Here is a 15,568-nt window from a genome sequence, read left to right on the forward strand (position 1 = left end):
ACGCCAGTGTTGCCGCAATTCTTTCTTTTATCCAGCGGCCCAAATTGGCCCAAGAGTGCATCGGCCCTTCTGGCATTCACCAGAACTGCCAGACTGCCAGATTGCGAGTCCGCCTATGGATCAGAGCAAAGAGCAATGTTCAGTGAAAATGCAACTTGAGTGCAAATTTGTGCTTATTATCTGTAGGCCATTCTGTTTCCTTCCTTGCTGTGAGGTTAGTCATGAAACCAATACTCTTTAACCCAAAAGAGACAATGTGCAGCATGACAATAAATGCAGATTCTCGGCTAAATATTATAACATTATGAAATCAGCCAACATTGAAGTGACACATGTAAAATGTTACTGTAAACCAGAAAGACAAGTGAACTCTTAGTGCTCTGTAAGAGTACACACACAAAGGACTTTGAAAGTTATACTTCAACCCCTCATAATAAACACATGAGGGGATATGGAGATCACAGATTCAGACACACACACACACACACACACACACACACACACACACAGAGAGAGAGAGAGAGAGAGAGACACCCCATATCTGAGCACAAGTCAAAGCAAGAACACACAACCAAAGGGAAACCCATGAGAGTGGCTGTAAAAGCTGTGATAGTGCCTGCTCTTTGGCTGCCAGACAAGGCTCATAAACATTCATTTGAATCCCAGCGAACCATAAATGCCCTCCTGTGTGCACTCACGATAGGGCCGCACATTGTGATCAGTAGGTGACCCGCACTGGGTGGGGAGGGGGACGGGCTCTGCCGAGAGTGAACCCTAGCCTCTTTCAGGGGTCTGTTTCTCATTCTCTGAGTGAGCTGTTACGAAAGCACAGGGAGAAGAAGCATGTTTGGATGGAACTAGGTCGGGGAGGCATGTAGTTCACGTATGCTGGAAGAGGAGGGCTAAAATGGTTGGAAAGCTCATGGGGAAGGTTCAGAGCAAGGTTAGCCAAATACTGAATAAATCAAAGCTCTTTCCCTGCTGAAGGCGCTCAGCTCCAGAGGACTTAAGGTTCGGACATATGGGGAGAAATCGGAGAGTGTAGCTGTCTTAGCTCTAGCCTATATCCACGACGTTTCTCTTCCGGGAGTGCCGCCGGAAATTCCACCGGATGTCCCTTTTTTCGGCCGGATGTCCGTTACGTTCCGCTTTCTTTCTGTTGTAATTTTTAAACTCCAGTGGATTTATGAGGACTATGGTTAACCGCTCCTCAGATCTCCGCAGGGTAAATCCAGACAGATAGCTAGACTATCTGTCCAATCTGAGTTTTCTGTTGCAAAACTTGAACAACCTTTGAAGGTACACGTTTCACCAAAACAAGTTCCTTCCCGATGCTATTTTGCAGCGGCAAGGTTGCTTTGTCCGGCGCTCATCCTGGAATGCTGTGTGGACTAGCCAGACCCTCCTCCGCAGCGCTGTGGAGGAAGGTCTGGCATGCAAAACTATCTCAGCTCTGACCACATTCTCAGGTGTCTTTGCTGAACATTTCAGGTTTTTTTTAGGATTGTTTTGTCATCTTAAAACAAGTCTACAAGCATTTTCTTTCAGTGTGGCTAATTTTAAAAGACTGCAGTGAATTGAATCATCACCTTTGATACTGACCACAAATATGTTCATGCGAGTTTATCTTCTCTCCAGTGACAATCAACTTTTCAATCTGAACATGTCCATGTGATGTTTTTCATGTTACAAGACATATCATGAGCTAAATAAGCAGTCAACGCCATGGCTGAACATTTCCACCTTGGAACTGCAGTGTACCAATGACAGTCTCAGAAAACAGTGATTCAGACAGCCAGGGTTTCATCATAGACTGTATAAAAAGATGGATGAGGCATATCCAATTCCTCCCAGTCTGCACAGTAGTGATCTGGCGGTGGAGCTGTGGGATCCAATCGCGAGTCAATCACGTTTCATTACGTTCTACACCATTTTTATAGCATCAAAGCATCACAAACACTTGAACATACATCAGCATGATCCGAACTGCCAAAACTGACAGAAATCATCTTTGTGAAAAATGTATTTGACATAGATTTTCTTTTTTGGCCCATGTCCTCTCCGCTAACATGGAGAGGGCGGGGTTCATGACCTGTACTTCAGCCAGCCACCAGGGGGCTATGTTTTGGCTTCACTTTTGGGGAGCTGTCATGCTTTCATCTTTACAGTCTATGGATTTCAAATGTCACATACCTAAGGAACCAGTCCTGTCAACTTGCAGTATTTTTCATCAGCTTTCATCAATCATTAGCAAAACACTACTGCTTTGAGAGGCGGGGCACAAGGCCAGATCCAAAATTTCACCTTTGTTAATAAACGCCCCTGAATTTACCTCTTCTATACTGTACTTTAAAGGAGAGCAACAAACCTGAGTGTATTTTTCCTATATGCTGTCCAAGCATTTGTAATCCCAACACAGGGGCTTGGAAAGTCGGCCTCCAATGATCCATTTAATATATTATAGGCGCCCAGATCTGGAGTCCATTTGGCTTGTTGTGCAGTGATGCTGAACGCATTTAAAACCTCAGCCAGTGCAGGCTCATGTCATTATTCACATCACATACACTTTACATATCCTGTGACTCCCAGTTTCCTGGCAGATGGTTCACTATGACTTTAAAGCTTATTATGGCTCTGCTGCATATGATAAATGTGTGCTCAAAACACACTTATTCACACATATTCACTTTTGATAGCTGTAAAAATATACAAAAATGTTTGTCTACTACTATCCTTTAAGAATACCATCATTTCTGTCAATTTTGTGGAGCCAGAATTTGTCACATTTGCACTAAAGCTTCTAAAAGATATTCCCTAACTTTGCATTAAAACACTTAAGACGAGTGGCATCAGAAATTTCCTATGTAAGCAGTTTGGACTATTCTCTGTAATATAAGTCTGTGTGCAAATAGCGGAATGAGCTTGAAGCCAGGTGCAACAAGAAGGTAGTGGAGTGGAGTTCAGCGAGCCGGGGTGTTATTTGTTACAACACCTTATCTGCTTTCTGTGATCAACACTGTTAGCCCTCTCGCCAGTTTGTTGCTGGGTTCATCCATCACAGGGTGGGTAGTATGATAAAAAGGCTCATCCCTAACCCACAGCAAGGGGCCAGCCGTGACGCCTCAGTTGACCTGTCAAACTGTAAGAGTTATTATACACTGTGGTGTTAAAGGTCAAAGGGAGCAGCAAGCTCAGAGGGTGTCAGTCCTCAAAAACACACACACACAAACACACAGACACACACACACACACATTAGATAAATGGTGGAAATTAGCTGCAATTCATTCATGAATAAGTGAATTATGTAAGACATTCGAAATCAGAGGGACATGTTAAGTATCAAATATAGGCTGCATGTGTCTCTGCCTGGAGGAACTATTTTTGTCACGTTCATACAGGTAGTTATAGGCTATAAAGCTATTTTTATGTGGCTGTAGTTTTGTTTTATGAATGAAACGTTTAGTTTTAGTTGGACAATGGGTTACACTATCGCATTGTGGCTGCTGTAAGATGTTTTCTTTATTCTTTATTTTTGGGCATTATTAAGTTGTGTGTGGACATAGGACAGGTAGCTGTATTGATGTCATGAACGTAATTCCGTGTGGGATGGGCCACCTAGTGGAATGACACGTAAATAAAATATCATATCATATAATTTCTTATAAGCAGCAAATAGAACTAAGAAACATGGCACAGATGATTTCGAAACAAATAACCCGAAGATTTTTCAGCTTGTTTAATGCTATCATGAAATATCCAATGACTTGAGTCACAGTTGGTTTGAAGAATGCAGCTTGTACAGGTAGATGCGCCATACTATACATATGCATTAGGTGGATGAGGCTGTAGTTTTACAACACAAGGTCAAACACTTGGTAGTTGGGGCACAACTCTCCATAATTTCTATTCATCATTGGCTGCTAGCAATATCTACACAGAGAAGCACAGACTATCTATATGGTGATCTGGGTTTTGGTGCTACACAAAAAATATTGGGCCAGGTGTACTAACGCTTTTGCGCCCCCTTCAGGCAGATTTGTTTCGCAAGGTGCGCGTAAAAGCATTGCAAGATATGTACAAACAGGCCACACTGAGGTAAAAGCGCAGACTGCCTGTCGCGGGGACTGAAAAAGTGTGATGCATACGCATTCACGGGTGGGTGAAAGGGAAAGTGGGAGTTTCCCATAAAGAGATGGGAGGAGAAGCTTAAAGTGCGCCTAATTATGTATTCCGCGGTATGTACAAAAGTGCACCTCTATTTTGCGGTGAAAATTCTCCGCCTCTTAAAAGCAGGTGTAAACCTGGAAGCGGGTTTCCTCGCATATGCCTCCTGGTGAAATTGCGGCAGTAATCCGAGCAAGACGAAAATAGGCCAAGGAGACAAGCTGAAAAGATTTTTGCCACAAGGATCACACTTTTTCAGTTGAGTGAACACAAAATCATTAAGCGTTACAGATTACGCAGCCATGCAATATTACAGTTACTGGAAGAAATCAAAGACGACATTGAATCTCCAACTTACGTTCACATTCCATTTCAGCAGTTGTTAAACTCCTCGGTCCGTTACAAATGTTGGCATCAGGATCATTTCAAACAGTCATAGCATCGGCAGTGGGAATATCACAGTCTGCACTCAGCCGTATCATAGCACCAGTCCTTAACGCTTTGCTACAGCGCACTAGTCAATACATACATTTTCCCACCACTAATGCTGAAATAACACGCATCAAGCTGTTACCTCATGAACAAGCAGATCAACTTCGTTATCACTAAATCTTTGTTTTCGCTGTTTTGACTGACTTGGCTGATCCACGATAGAAAGATGTGCACAATTTACGGTATAGTGGGCGGAGAAAGGCGCTGATTACCCGATGAACTGCAGGTTTGGTAAATACGATGTGAGCTGAAGTATCACAGCGTGCACTTTTTGCGGGTTGGCCATGGCCCTGATAACGCTACATTCACAATTGTACGTACATCTGGCCCTTTGTCTCTGCTATCACCTGTTTCTTCATTAGGGGTTGGTTCTGGAACATCATATCATGCCAACAGATATGATTAGGAACAACACCATATCACCACTGGGTAAGTGGCTCAAAAAGAAAATGGTCTGCTGGCAGTTTACAATTTTGAAATTAAAAGTGCAACAGATAGTTTCTGTTATGGTGCCTACGGCAGATTTCAAAAGGATTGGAAATCTCAAATTTACAATTCAAACTTTCCAAGCATATGACATGAAGAAAAATCCATCTGGGTCATTCACCTACATTGTGAAGCCAAGAGAGTTCTGTTTCACATGTGGTTTCCAGTGTTCTGCTTTTGAACACTGACAGTTAACAGGGAGAAAGTGGGAGGTAATCGCTGAGGGACAAACAAAGCAAAGTAAAGCCTGCTTTTCACTGCGAGCAGTAGGCAAACACTCAAAAGGGAAGGGTGTGGGAGGGTGAAACACAGTTCACATTGCGCCGATGGGCTCAGGATATTTATAAAGCCCACTAGGCATCACGTTAGGAGAGCTCTGCTGAAAAATGTTGTTCCCAGATGGACCGCCTCATCCAGATTTATTTATTACAGAGCAGCTTCCTCATAGATTACGCAACGGTGTCGCAGCACGAGTGAACTCTGTGGTTTGGTGTCTGTTGCCAGCAGCCTGCCTTGCTCAAGGTGAATCAGATGTGGGTCAGATGGAGGGCACCGTCCTCTCAGCACCCCCCCATCTACAGAGTACGGAGCAGATTTCAAAAGGTTATACAACCTTTTTTAACATGCCATTGCTCTCACCATGACAAGGGGAGACATGAGATCTAACAGGTCATAGACTCCTACTAAACCACAGACACACTGATAAGACTGACAGGAATAAAAATAGATGAAATATTTTTATTTTCTTGGCTTATGTAAAATAGCTGACAGTTAAGACGCTCTTGTAGAGTTCTCTTGGCACAGAAGCTCCCACTTTATCACATGACTATATTACACAAAAAAAAGCCTCCAAAGCCCACAGCCTGCATGCAAGTCATGACCAGAGTCGGCGGCCTCTGTGAACTACACCTGAACTTAGCTAAATGGAAACAGACCAAACACACAGTGTGCGTCAGGATGAAAGCATCCCTCTAGAGAGCTGTTACTGAGGGTTTTCAGGAGAGGATGTGGGTTATCAAGCAGCACAGGAGAGCTTAAAAGCACTTTTCGAAACAACTAAGTCAGTATGGGGCTTAGTTATACACTATGTCTGAGCAAAAATCACATTTGGAAATTTCATATCACAGGAGTACAATTTCCCCCTCACTCTTAGGTTTATTAAAGTCAAGCATGCACTTTTGCCACAAAGGTCCAAGTCATATGGGTCCCTCATTATATATATATATATATATATATATATATATATATATATATATATATATATATAGTTTTTAAAGGTTTTTGCATGCGTACAGCTTTCATTTCTGCATCCCAGACTTACATCAAACTGAGGTGAGGGGAATAAAAAGGATGGCATCTGCAATTGACTGAAAATCAAATTGTTGTGATCGCATTATTGTGAAAATTATCTCTGGGTGTCATTTTTTTCGAAAAGGTGACTACTAAAAATGGAAGTTTTAAAAAAAAAATGTAAACACTCCTGAGTTCTTTAACTGACATTTTTTAACAAAAACACTCACACAAAGTTCAAGAAAAAGAGATAATAGAGGGTGTGGGAGGCAAAAACACAGCAGCCATCCTCCTACGCATGACACGCTACTGAACCTAAAGATGGGTGCGTGTGTTTATGTTGCACTTGTATGTTTTCCAAGTGCTATGAATACTCCAGTTGGTCACAGAAAGAGAGAGAAATGAGGGATGGAGAGGAAGAGGAATAGTTTGTGTTTGTACCCTTCACACAGAAGCCAAGAAGAGTAATTGCCTGCTCAACACCTCGGGGGTGAAAGGTTGGATGGGAATGCGGGGGGTGGTCGCACACACTGCTGTAATTAGCCTGCAAAAGGACAAATGAGTCTCCCACCGGATCGCTGTGGGCATGTCAGATTTGGTCCACTGAAGACCTTACAAGGTATTATCGCGGCCTCTTGGAGATCCTGATTATACAATAGGCAAAATAAGTGCATGGCTTGGACAATTGTATCTGGTATTCAGAGCACTTGTTCTGCATTGCAAGTTATCGAAAGTCCCGTTCACACATGCACTGCAACCCTGAACTTATCTAGACATTAACCGTAAGAGCTGTATGTGAGAACGCAAAAAAAAATCAGTTGGACCGGACGTTAAACAGACTTTGCCCTGCCAGCTTCCCACTACAAAGTCTGTGTAATGTCCAGTTGAACCAACGTGTGAATAGAGCATGTCATTGTCCGGACAATTCACAACGACCGAGTGCTGTTTTTGTTATGCGGCTGGCGCGAAACTAGAATGATAAAATACAAACATCTATCAGGTCGGCTAAATTGCACGTGTAACGTATGCGGAGCGAATGCTCCAACACCACACTTCTACTATAATCAATGAAACTGGCTACATCGGACAAGAGAGCAGCACGTAAAAGCAGTGCGTAAAAATAGGACTGTCAGTGAGTGTATTACCAGTTTCCTTTTAAGATTTTCTGTTTTTATTTCTTGTTTCCCTCACCTGCGTCCTTTGATAACAGCTCACAGTAGATTGACATTTCACAGCGCTGTGCCGGCTCCAAAAACTGAAGAAACAACAACAGTCCCAAGGCAAAAGCTCAAATATATTTCGCAGCACATCAGCTTGCGTGCAGTGTAGCCAAAGCTTTATGGTGAAAAAGAGAAGTGATTTAGAAGACGGCAACAAAAATGTCTATACAACGAGATTCGAGAACTTCTGTCGATAAGGGCTAATTACTAAATCGTTAGACAAATTCAGAGAACAGCAAGAGACTTGATTGTTTATGACCAAACTACAAACTGGCTACATTACCACAGTTTAAGCCTCACGGATGGTATATCCAGGTGCCACCCCTCACTTAAACCAAGGTAAGGCTTTCCAATGGGTGAGAAAACGTCTGACACAGGCAATCTCACGTTGTGTGCTACATGTGTGAAAGGGCAACTCTGGACAGAGTTCATATGAGAAACGGCTAGACTCACACAGACAAGCAGCTATTTATTCAGGCAGCTTTGAGCGGGAAAGCAGTTTAAATATGTTTAATGCTCTGTTAACTCGTTCCATAAAGTATAACTAATCTAGATGGGGGCATCTGGGGGTAATTTGGTTGAAAGGAGGAATCATACATAGACTAATGTGCAACACAGCTGTCCTCATGAGACATGACTGGGTTTGGTATGTTCCAAAGCATTTCATCAAAATCATGAAAACTACATAGCGACCTGTTTTCAATTGTCACAAAGCCCAAATAAAAGAGCTGCAATTTAGCACAATTTCTCAATTAGATAGTTCTACCGTACATGGCAAAAAGACTGAAATGCACGTCTCCCGTGCGATCAGACTGGGTTTCTATCCGCCCCCTTTCCTGCCACTGCTCCGCTGCCGGGCTTGGATGAGCCAGACTGGACTGAGATTGAACTGAGCCGAGGAATTCCAACATCTGGCTTGTATCTACAGCTTACGGTCATTTGGATGCAGTTGATGGTTTCCAGTAGATCCACAAAGACTGAATTGTTCTTGGTTTGGGCCTTGTCTGCCTTGGACTCGGAGGGCGTGGTGCTCTGGCGCCTGACTGCCACAGCTGGGCCTGTCTGTCAAATCCTCATCTGACACACAAGACTGAGTTATCCCCAGCGTGAGAATTGGGAGAAAGATTGGGGTGGTCACCACATGAATGTAGGGGCTTCGATGAAATGTGAGAACATTCTGTATATAAGGCCTAAATCACCACATTAATTATATAGAAAAGAGGCTAAGAGACGGGAAATTCCACTTTTCACAGCTTTTTACTGCATTAGCTGTGGCATATGAAGTCATTATAAACTCTTTCAGGGACCAAAAGATGACAAACACTTGCCTCAGTCAGCTAAACCACACGCTGGTGCCTCTCCTCCCCCAACAAGGTCCCACACTACACTGCAAGTTTGACAATTGGGTTCAACACCAGGTCAAGCTCTGGGTTTGACAATGGGCCAACCAGTCTTCAATGGGACTAAAGCAGACAGCTTTCCCACAAAGAGCTCAGTCACACAGAGGGGATTCTGGCTTAGTGGCCTCTCCTATTTAAACCACACTGACTGGAATTAAAGAAAAACTTTCTCACTGTGTTACAACGTTACTGGTGCTGTTGCTGCTGTTGTTGCTGGCTATGGACACTATCAGTTACCATCTCAGTGGTTCACTAAATCTGTTCGCACCAAGAGCCGAGCCGTTTCACTTTTCCTTCTGCGCGTTTATTTTGCATATGTCTCCCGTAGATAAACTTTCCTTGCACTGATATGAAAACAGTATGTCACCGTGCATGTAGAGACAGTGTGTGAGACTCTTACTCCTGTGTGCATAAATTCCCATTTAGCTCAGGCTAAGAAGATAGATTTTATTTTAAACATCCTACATGTTTCGCAAGTGCATCTGTGGTTGTTTGTTGTGCTTTTAAACTCGTCTTTGTGCATGCACGTATTATGATAGACGTGAGTTTTCCTGTGTTGCTGTGTGTATGCTGGTGTACGGCTGGCGAGCGCTGACTGAGGGACATGGATCTTGCACACTGAGTGTGTGAACTCTGGCTGAACCCCTGGGTGTACTGTTTCAGGCACGCTCTGACAACCTCGCCCCAATGACCCGGCTCGCGACTGCACAGTTCACAGGGAGGTCCTCTACTCACGCACAGCCACCCCCTCCTCCCTCTCCCCCTCATCCCCTCTCTGTTCCCCCTGCACCCTCCTTCACCTCTCTCCTCCACCCTCCCTCTCTACTCAACTTTTCTCAATCTCTCCCTTCATGCTGTGTTTTTTTTACAACCCCTCCTGCTTTCCCTTCTCTCTCTATTTCTATCACACTGTTGTCAACAAGACAGAAACTGTCTGCTGGCATCTTGGAGAGACAGGTCCTGCCGACCTGCCAATGGAGACAAAGTGTCTTTAAATACCAGACACTCTAACATCCTTATCAGGCCTGTGGAATGAGTTCTTTTTGTGGATAACAAAATGTTCTTTCACACAGAAGTGGCAGTTTTCAGAACAACAGCAATAACTCAGATGTAATCTTAAAGGAAAATAAAACAAAACTTTTACTTTATTTAAGTGTTTCCATTTTACACTACTTTATACGTCTACTCCACTACATTTAAGTGGGAAATGTTGTACCTTTTACTCCACTACATTTATTTAACAGCTATAGTTACTTGTTACTTTTCAGATTAACATTTTACATGCAAAACATGTGATCAATATGCATTATTATACTGTAGATTAAACTACCCAAAAGTCAAAATTAGCTCCATATCCACCACCTACAACATCAACCCTGTATAATTACTTTCCCATGAACTAAACTGCATTCTCAATTACGTTTCGAGGGAAACGTATTTTCTCCCATATTACACATCCTCGTACCAGCAACAGGTGCACTATGAGAAACGGTCGCAGTTTTAAACACGTGGTTTGCTACAAAGATAACTAAGACTTTCAGCTTTCAAAATTCTCTCTGTATTTCTCAGTATGGCTGTGCTCAGAAGATTGTGGTGTCCGGCGACTTTCCCACGCAGAAACTCGAGTGAAGATAATTACCTCTTCTGAAGAGTCCATCATGTTATTTTAATCCTCCGTGTCCTCCTTGGCTACTAGAAACTGCGTGGAGGAGGGGTGGGGGTGAAGTGTGATCACGGAAGGCTTGTATCATGTGGCCGCGCCGACAGTTTTGTTGTCATTACTTTGAATTCCTCATGGGGGAGACAGAAACTACACACTGTAACTTTAAGTACATTACATAATAAGTAAGGTAAAATAATTCAACTTTGACTTTTGATTTTACACGGAACACAAACAACAATCTTCTGGGCGAGTCCCGTTTGACACTTGGGACACTTCAAAAACAAACATAATCCAGGACAAACAACGTTTCCCTCGAAACGTACTGTAATTGAGAATTATTGAAAGATAATTTTGTCTCAAAAATACTGCTTACATGATGAAATTTAATAATTATGATCCAATAATATAATATAACACTAACAGGGATCATTCTGCACAATAAGTAATTTTATTGTCGATACTTACGGTCCTGGTAAAGCAAAAATAAATGTATTTTGAGTCTGTCACACCACAGGAAAATGTGTATGTCTGAATCAACGACAGTACATTTCCAGGATAATTGTCTCACATCTTGCGCTGCCAAATGTTCCGCCGGATGTCCCTCCGCTCTCGTTGTCAAAATCTGTTCCCTTCGGAAAACAACAACCTTCCATCTACCAAGCTACACATTGAAAATGGCAGATTTTGAAGAAAATTTGGATCATGCAACAAGGCAGGCCTGCTTGGTTCTTTCTGGGAATGATTGTTAATATTTACAAAGAATATGTTTATGGCATTTACTCTCTAAATGGGACATTTTGGGACTGATTGGAGAGGATTGCTGTGGACGAAATACACACGGCGATACATTGGTAAGAGCAAATGACGTTTAACCAGTGTTGGTCATCTTACTTTAAAAAAGTAATTAGTTACAGTTACAAATTAGGCTACTTCTCCCAAAAGTAATTGAGTTAGTAACTCAGTTACCACATTGTAAAAGTAATTAGTTACTCAGCAAAGTAACTGTGACGTTATTTGTTATGTTCTATAACGCTATTACTTTTTATAACATCTTTAACGTCAAAGATGTTTATATTAACTGATTGATGTGTTCAGCTCGGCCTTGGTCACCTGTTGCTGACCCGAAAAATCAAAAAGAGTGGCTCCGTCTCCTTCGCTCATGCTAGCTGCATTTGGGCTTGGGGTTGGGTTAGCAGCAGCAACAAGTGTTGTGTTAGCATGTGATGATGTGAGGTGCTTCATAAGATTCGAGTTGCTTGAGGCAGACGTAGATAAAGTCTTTTTTCCTGGGCATAGCGTGCATGTTACATAAACATTCTTGCCTTTAATTTCAATGAGCGAGAAGTAGTGCCGGTAGTTCCAGTTCGAGAACGCTACCTTTGAATTTCCCTGGCTCGTCGCTGTCTTGTGTTTCGTAGTAGTCAGAGCGTGCAGTCATATGCAACGGTGTTATCATCCCCACCCCTGCTCTCTCCAGGCAGCTGATGTCACCTCGCGCTTCATTCAACCAAATTGTAGTAAAACGCCACTTTACATTCTCAGTAACGATAACGGCGTTACAACGATGGGAAAAGTAATTAATTAGATTACTCCCTTACTGAAAAAATAACGCCGTTAGTAACACCGTTATACTTAAACGCTGTTACTCCCAACACTGCGTTTAACCATGTATCCAGCTTATTTAAATAGCTCCCATTACTGTATTGTGTGAACAGAAAACGTCATTTAATATTGTATGTGGCTTTTTCTTTTGTAGGGTGCAGATGTTTACAAAAAACTAGTTCCTTTCTGACAGAGCCAGCACCGCTGTGTCCGGAGTTTAGCGCCGCCCAAGATACTTGTGATTGCAGAGCGTTTTTTTCTCCTATCCTGGAATGTATGTGTGGTGTAGCGAGACCTTACTCAACAGCGCTGTGGAGATAGATATGGCAATGCGGGACTATTAAACATTCCGCCAAATCTAAATGAATCAAGTATCAAGTATATAAATTAGGTTTCAAAATCATGAAAAACTACTGCTCTGAGACACTGGGTGGGGGGCTGCCATGGGCCGCTGGCATCAACTGACTCTCGTTGCAGCTGTGTTAGTTTGCTAGCACATATACTTAAAAAGTAGCACACGCGGTAGAATAGCACAGCACACAATCCTCGAGCTGAAGAACGAGTGCTGCTACTTGGCAACAGACTATCATTAGCAGCTAACCCAGTAGCACACACAGTCTATGGTAGGACAGCACACACACACACCCTGAGCCGTTTCGCGGAGACAGACAACACCAAGCACACACCTTAAGTGAATAATAGGAATAGTATCATATATGGATTGCGGTAGCTCTCAACCCATTGAGATATAGTATATATTCCATATATAACATGTATGTATGTGTTTACAGTAATGGGTTTTTACCACTTTGTTAGCTTTTCTGCAAAAGTATAGTCGTACAACCTACGTCATTGAATTTGTTATTATTGTTATTATAGTTGTTATTCAACCCTTATTTTTCTCTCTGTCTCTCTCTGTCTCTCTCTGTCTCTCCATGTCTGGTATTTGTTTTTTTTTCTTTGAGAATGACTCTGTCGTTGTTATTTTATATATAATCCAATCTCCTTATGCTGTGCATCACATCACATACTGCAGTTGCAGCAAATACTTTAATACTTTTCCACTCTTGAGTGGGCCAGATGGTCAAACATAATGTAATGCAAGATTCAGAATATTGCAGAGGCGGTATGAAAAGTTTCCTGAGCTATTCCTTTTACGAAGAAAAATGCAGACACAATGAATTATAAATCAGGTGAGAATTTATCAATGCATTACTATCAGGTAGGCATGTTTTCATTAAATCGTATCAACACAAATTGAAAAGAAAAATACTTCATACAACCACAGTCGTAACATTATTCATTGATAATGAATCACAGTGGTTGTTTTTCGTCTCCAAGAAAGCAAAGAACAGAAGTCCTGATGTTGACTTAAACTACTCTGGATAACATTACAGTGTTCTTTCCTCAGTAAATGACTCATGGGCAATTTCAACATAGTCCTGATTGATTTTGCTCATGTAAGTAGGGCTGCTTGATTACAGAAAAAATCATAATCACAATTATTTTGGTCAATATTGAAATCCCAATTATTTAACACAATTACTCATTGACTTTTGGAAAAATGTTGCATTTATTGAACTAAAAAAACAGTTGAACAAAACAACAGTCACAACATCTTGAACTGTAAAACTGAAATTTCCCTTAATACTTTTCCTGTTGAACATTTTGCATTCCCTTAAAATAAATAAAATAAAAAAAACATATCCAAATGTTGGCTGAGTGTGTTTAGCCTTTGGGAGGGGCAAAGGTGTGCGTGTCATTCAGAACACAACAAAATAAGAGTTTACTTGCTTGTTTTTGTGAACGTTAGGAGCTGAAATCAAAACATGCGATTAAAATTTGGTTAATTGCACAGCCCTATGATCCAGTGTGTATTTCAGTAGTGTACACATGCTAACCTATGGCTTACTATTCCAGGCTTGTAGTCTGAAATGGCCGTTGTGAGAGAAGTGGAGATAATATGTGTGAAACCAGGCTAACTATTTCTGTCAGATTGTGGTCTGACGTGTTCGTCCTCTCGGCCACCTGGTGTGATTGGCAATAAACAAACACTTCATAAATCTAGAAAGTATTCCGTCTGTATCAATGTGTGTCTTGTGCCGTGTCATAGGTCTTCAAACCTCTCATTGCTGATCACCCCACCAGTCATCTCATTAACTCCCTTCCAACCTCTCCCTAACCCCTGGTACAGGCTTTACTCTTGACATTATGGGAGGGACCACTTATCCACTGAAAGGACCCATGCTGTGCTGCCTGTGCAAACTGCCTGATTAGTTGGCCACCCTTGACTTGCTGTTTGGTCTGTGAGTGTCGAATGATAGATTGTCTCTCATTTGTCTTTTTCAAAAGCCTGCATAAGCCTCCGCTCCATCTGTATGGCTAGCACATCCACCTGGTACTTGTGTTATTTAAAGTTCACTCATGAACAGTAATTTCTGAATTCAAGAAGGGCTGAATGAGCAATAAAGAGCTTTTTATGGTACATTTATGCAACTACACAAATAAACCGCTTTCAATTTCCTCTTATGTTATTTGATTTCATTTTCAGTGAAGAGTGTTTTCTCTGTGGGACCGCACAGTCTCGTTTTCACATTGCAGGGCTGTTTCTGTGTCCAGTAAGAATAGTAACACAAGCCTTTACAAAGACACACAGGGATGAGAGCTTTAAAAACAAACCTTCATCTGACAGTCAGGAAAATATTTATTGGTGAAGGTGGCTCTGCTCACCCTCCCACCCCTAGAATGACTTGCGTTTACCAAGGGCATGCCCTCGTTCCCTACACAGCCCACAGAACTCCTGCTGGAAATGGGCTTGTGTTACAGGGCCCCTGGGGGGCTCACAGCAGGGGCTGAAGGCCGTCAAGAGCAGGCCCCTTTAGCCATGGACAGCTCCTCCGCTCTCGCAGAGTCAGCGAGGGAAAGACCTGAACTTGGAATGACCCCACCAAGCAAAGTCCCCGATGGGTTCATCCACAGGCCAAAGCTCCGGTTCCCCTCACCCCTAAATGTTTCTGCTCTTCTCTTTTTGTTTTTTTTGGACCTGTTTTTCCAACTAGACCATTACATTTTCCAGAGAAGTATAACACCCCCCCCCACCAAACCCCCCATCTCTTCCTGCTTCCCGTCCTCTTTTCCTCCCCCTCCAACACCATCAACCTCCACCCCCGTTCCATACAGAGTCACCTAGTTAACTCTTTTTACTCCTCTCAAGAAGAGGAAAGGCCTTTCATGTTTATAACCCCTTCAG

Source organism: Perca flavescens, chromosome 4, assembly GCF_004354835.1.
Source record: "Perca flavescens isolate YP-PL-M2 chromosome 4, PFLA_1.0, whole genome shotgun sequence".
NCBI lineage: Eukaryota > Metazoa > Chordata > Actinopteri > Perciformes > Percidae > Perca > Perca flavescens.